Below are 6,574 nucleotides of genomic sequence, written 5' to 3' on the forward strand. Positions count from 1 at the left end.
AAACCATCACTGACTGTGGAAACTTTACACTGGACCTCATGCAACGTGGCTTCTGTGCCTCTCCTCTCTTCCTCCAGACTCTGGGACCTTGATTTCCAAAGGAATGCAAAATTTACTTTCATCAGAGAACATAACTTTGGACCACTCAGCAGCAGTCCAGTCCTTTTTGTCTTTAGCCCAGGCGAGACGCTTCTGACGCTATCTCTTGTTCAAGAGTGGCTTGACACAAGGAATGTGACAGCTGAAACCCATGTCTTGCATACGTCTGTGTGCGGTGGTTCTTGAAGCACTGACTCCAGCTGCAGTCCACTCTTTGTGAATCTCCCCAACATTTTTGAATGGGTTTTGTTTCACAATCCTCTCCAGTGTGCGGTTATCCCTATTGCATGTACACCTTTTTCTACCACATCTTGTCCTTCCCTTCACCTCTCTATTAATATGCTTGGACACAGAGCTCTGTGAACAGCCAGCCTCTTTAGCAATGACCTTTTGTGTCTTGCCCTCCTTGTGCAAGGTGTCAATGGTCGTCTTTTGGACAACTGTCAAGTCAGCAGTCTTCCCCATGATTGTGTAGCCTACAGAACTAGACTGAGATACCATTTAAAGGCTTTTGCAGGTGTTTTGAGTTAATTAGCTGATTAGAGTGTGGCACCAGGTGTCTTCAATATTGAACCTTTTCACAATATTCTAATTTTCCGAGATACTGAATTTGGGACTTTCATTAGTTGTCAGTTATAATAATCAAAATTAAAAGAAATAAACATTTGAAATACATCAGTCTGTGTGTAATGAATGAATCTAATATACAAGTTTCACTTTTTGAATGGAATTACTGAAATAAATCAACTTTGTCATGATATTCTAATTTTATGACCAGCACCTGTATAACAAAACACCTTTTTCTTAGATTATCTTATTTTTAATGTCCGGCAGAGGATCTTAGACCTCAGTAGTTGATTTTCAAGTGCACCTACATGAGCTAAACCAGTCTTCCTTAGCTTTTGGTTTCCATTATTGGGTGTGATCTGGGGTGTGCACGTCCACCTTTTGATTGAAAAGAGAACAAAGCAAGGCACAACAAAATTCTTCTAGTGTTCAGCAGGTGGAAGTAGAGTGAACCATGAGTACATATAGCAGGGGTGGCCAACTCCAATCCTGGAGAGCCACATTATCTACAGGTTTGAATTCTGTTTTCTTAATTAGTGACTAGATTTTGCTACTAATTAATTTAATTTATTTGCTATTTAAGACTCAGAACCTTTAAATCAGGGCTGAGCAACATTGGTCCTGCAGGGCCGCAGTGGGTTCAGGTATTTGTTCCAACCCAACTGCTTCTTGAGGAATCATTCATTGCTGATGAAGCATTTATTGCTCAACTGACATTTTTCTGCTTCATTTTAGTTGTCTCACTTGTTAAGAGTTTGAATCCAAAATTGCTTATTTTAGGCTTAAACAGCCGTATTCATTGTTTTAACTGCTCTTTATTAGCAATTAGATGCAAATAACAAAGGAACGAGCAGTTCTACATCTATCTTGTCTCCATTTCCACCTGTGTGTATTTATCATTCACTATTTATTTTAATTAAGTACTCAGAAGGAAACTGAAGAGAAAGAGAAGAACTGAAAATTACTCATCTGTTTTAGGTTTCAAAAATATTGGATGATACATGTGTCATTAGAAAGGGAAAAAATATACGATTTAAGAATGAATTGACATTATAGAGTTAAAACACTAACAAGCCATGAAATTAAATAAGATCTGTTATTGGTGAGGACTGTTTTGTAATTAAGCAACTGTGTTTTAAAAAAAAATCCTGCAGCCATGTCAGTTCTTCAGGATTAGAGCTGGCCACCCCTGACATACAGAGTCTTGCAACAACACACGTATCATGTATTTCCCCAATTATTGATATCAAGTCACTAAATGTTGGGGTGTTCACACAGCCTCAGGTCTAGACAAAAATGGTAAAAGACGGCACCAATACTGGGAGGGTGTGGTGTGATAAAGTCTCACAAAACCTACAAGTAACAGTATGCCCAACAGTGTTGGGGCTAGACATGATATTTGAGAGGGCTTAGACTGGCTAGATCAGTGGTTCCTAAGATGAGTCCTGAAGGAGTACTGTAGCTGCAGGTTTTTGTTCCAACTCCTCTATTTCACAATCACAATCGTTGACTCCTGCTCCTTGAATTGATCTCATTGTTTAATTAGCTAGTCTTATATGTTTTCTATTGTCATTCTGCATTCAATAAAGCACAGCAGTGTGAGATTAAATTTTCATAAAACATTTAGAAACATCTTAATTTCAGCTTTTTTGCTTCCTTAATTGTACTCAAATAATGACCATCAACAATGAATGAAGTAGAACACAAGACAGACAAAACAGAATAATGGAAGGCTGTAGCTAATTATCAGACCCACTATTCTGTGCATTAGGCAGGGCACCTGGAAAATTGGAATGACAATTATGATAATAATGATGAAAACCTTAAAACTAAAGATGAAAACATTAAAGTATATCCATGTAACATGCAAAAATCCTTACTAATAAAAATGTAAATACCCAGTTTTGTTCTTTTTTGTAAACACAGATAGTTAAATAACAGATTGTTAAATGAAGATAGGAATCTAATTAAAAGTAAAGTTTAATTGCCGAATTTTATAAGAAGTTCTCCACTCAGCTAGCTCCCCACCTATTAGCAACATTCACAGAAGCTAGAAACAATAAAATTCTACCTCAAACTTTTCATCAAACATTAATCACCATCTTTCCTAAAGAAAATAAGGATGTATTACAATTTGCATCATACAGATCAATTTCACTTCTGAATAATGATGTTAAGATACTCTCCAAAGTCCTAGCTAGAAGGATGGAGAAAGTGCTGCCTTCAGTAATATCTCAAGATCAAACTGGATTTATTAAAAGCCGACATTTAGCGTCCAATCTTCAACGGCTGTTTAATGTAATATACTCACCCGCAATGTTAAACATCCCAGAGATTTTATTATCCTTGGATGCAGAAAAAGCATTTGATATGATTGAATGGAACTACCTTTTCACTACATTGGAGAAATTTGGGTTTGGCCCAAACATTTGTGCATGGATCAAACTACTGTATACCATTCCAGAAGCTTCAGTTTGTATTAACAACACTAATTCAGACTACTTTAAACTAGAACGTGGTACTAGACGAGGATGCCCCTTGTCACCACTACTTTTTGCAATCGCCATTGAGCCACTGGCAGTTCACTGTCAAAATGCTTATGAGATAAAGGGGATTATCAGAGAAGGACTTGAACAGAAAATTTCTCTATATGCAGATGATATGGTACTGTATACATCAGACCCACAAAATACTGTGCCTGCAGTCTTAACAGCACTAACAGAATTTCAAAAGATTTCTGGTCTCAGAATTAATTTGACTAAAAGTGTGCTCTTTCCAGTGAATTCTCAAGTACACAATATTAGATTGGACACCTTCCCTTTTATCATCACAGATCAGTTCAAATATCTAGGGGTAAACATCACAAGTAAACATAAAGTTCTTTATCAACAAAATTTCGCTGTCTGTATGGAAAAAAATCAAGCAAGATTTGTATAGATGGTCAACCCTTCATCTCACTTTAGCTTGAAGAATTAACATTGTTAAGATGAATATCCTCCCTAAGCTTCTCTTTTTATTTCAAAATATTCTAATATACATCAATAAATCGTTCTTTAAGAAATTAGATTCAACCATAACCACATTTATTTGGAATTCAAAACATCCACGTATCCAAAGAGCGACCCTACACAGGCCAAAGGCAGAAGGTGGCGTGGCTCTACCTAACTTTCAATTTTATTACTGGGCAGCAAACATACAACATATAAAAACCTGGACATTGACACAAATAGATGAACATATGCAGGCTTGGTCTGCAATAGAAATAAAATCCTACAGTTCCTCTTTATATTCCTTGCTTTGTGCCCCAATAAATGCAAATTATCGCCAATATACTAATAACCCAATAGTGCTTCACTCACTCAGAATATGGAACCAATGTAGGAAGCATTTTAAGACAGAGAATCTTTTATCAATGGCACTTCTGTATGAGAACCACCTTTTTCAACCCTCGCAAAACAGCAGTTTTTAATGTCTGGAAAACATTTGGGATTAAATCACTTAGGGATCTGTACATAGACAACGTCTTTGCATCCTACGAACAATTACATTCTAAATTTAATTTTCCAGTAACACATTTCTTTCACCATCTTCAAATTAGAAACTTTGTTAAACAAAACCTGCCCAATTTTCCTCACCTTTCACCTCCTTCTATGCTGGAAAATATATTGATCAGTTTCAGGGACTTAGACAGTATCTCTGCAATATATAAAACCATTTTACAGTCCCTCCCTTTCAAAGATCCAAGAGGACAATGGGAAAAGGATCTCTCCTTCAACATACTGTATCAGAAAAGGAGTGGAAGGTAGCAATGCAGAGAATTCACTCGAGCTCCATATGCGTAAAGCATACAATTATTCAACTCAAAATTATATATCGAGCACATTTGTCTCACTTAAAATTGTCCAAAATGTTTCCAGGGCAAGATCCAACCTGTGAACGCTGCAATCAAGTTCCAGCCTCACTGGGTCACATGTTTTGGGCCTACACCAAATTAACATAATTTTGGACCAAAATTTTTAAATGCCTTTCAGATAGCCTTGGTGTCACAATCCCTCCTAACCCATTAACAGCTGTGTTTGGTGTACTTCCAGGTGGGCTTGGAGTGGAGAGGGACAGGCAGGCTGTGATTGCCTTTACTGCTCTATTGGCACGTAGACTTGTCTTGCTCAACTGGAAGAATCCTGACTCTCCCCTTTTAAGTCAGTGGGTACCTGATGTTATACTGTATATTATGTAAAATTGGAAAAAATAGAATTCTCACTTGGAGGATCTGTGCAGAGATTTTTCGAAGCCTGGTAGGATCTAATCAATAACATTTTAGAATAAGCTTTTGGAGCACTGAGGAATGGGATTCTCTCCCTATTCTCGTTTTTTTTTTCTTCTCCATTTATCTATATTCACTTATTAATTTATCTATTTACTTATTTTTACTAGGTTTAAGTTTTATTCTGCTGCCCATGCTCTCTTTCTCAGGGGTGGGGGTTGATTTGTTTTCAATCCTATTCTTGAAAAATTGATCTATTTGTATGGAATGTTGTGTGATTTCAATAAAATCAATAAAATTATTTAAAAGTAAAGTTTTTTGGGATGAAAACCTGCAGCCACAGTTGTCCTCCAGGACTGAACTTGGGAACTACTGGGGTAGATGACCCCTGGATCAAGGACCTGTGTGCAGACATCCAACACTACATGAAGCATGCAGCAGCCTTTAGACAATGAGGCAGAATCTTTTCTGGGGATCTTTTCTGCCTGCTGCAACATGGCAATTCAATGGTTCCTCCTGACGTCCCAAACTGAATGCTTATAAACTTTAAAGTTCATTTTGCAATTTCTGCACAATATGCACCTGTTTATTTACTTATTTACCTATCTATTGATCTATTGTATCTAAATTTCCCCTTGGGATTAAAAAAGTTTAAATAATCAAATCTAATCTTGGCTAATTTTCATTTTTTTTAGATCTATTAATAAACAGAATATGTTTAAATCTTCCAGTGTGTCATGTGCTCTACAGTATTGTTTTTTCACGGGCAACTTTAATTTCTGATCAGTTATTTTTAAGGTAGTATGCATGCTACAGGTCTTGTTTAGTTTCGAAGCTGGCTTGAAGCTGTTCTCAACAATTACTGTTCATGAAACAATCTCTTATGTATCAGTTCATTGATCTGCAGCCTGAAACCTTGATTACTATTTTATTTCTTCAATTTTAATCTTGTCCTGCTTGAAATCTGCTGAATACAGAGTGACAATTTGTTATGTGCAGAAAAAGACAAAGTAGTATACTCTACACTGGGAGCAAATATACTGTACTACTATAAAGCATAATTTAAAAAGCAGGGAGTCTTTTTACTCATTGTGGCCAATATTATCATATTGAGGGGACAGAAAAGGTTGGTATATTAAGACTGCTTATTCAGATTCATTTTATGCCCACCTCTTTTAGTTTGGCACTAGAAAATTACCACTACCTAATTCAAATAATTGTATTTCAGTACAATCACTAAATAAAAAAGTACTGCGTGAACTATCCAAACTTATTTCAAGATGCTAAAAAAGCACAGCCCAGTTATTAACTGGAGCCAAGGTGAAAATTTATATTTGAGTGAACTCTGAACTCTCTGCTGTGAAATATTCAGATACTGTACTAACTTTGAACCAAATTTGAAAACAATTGTGGTGATTTACAGTATTTAATGTATTTGTGTTAATGTTTATTTAATAAATGACAGTACACTTAAATAATGACCACTTAATGAATATATTTTCTGGTTAGGCAATGGTGTCAAACTCAGATCACATAGTGCAACTGTTGCTGCATATTTTCATTAGAGCCATTTTAATAAATTTTAAACAAGTTACTGCTTCTAATTTAACATATTTTGCCTAGTTTTAATTGACTTATTTTTTT

This window comes from Erpetoichthys calabaricus, chromosome 1, assembly GCF_900747795.2.
Source record: "Erpetoichthys calabaricus chromosome 1, fErpCal1.3, whole genome shotgun sequence".
NCBI lineage: Eukaryota > Metazoa > Chordata > Cladistia > Polypteriformes > Polypteridae > Erpetoichthys > Erpetoichthys calabaricus.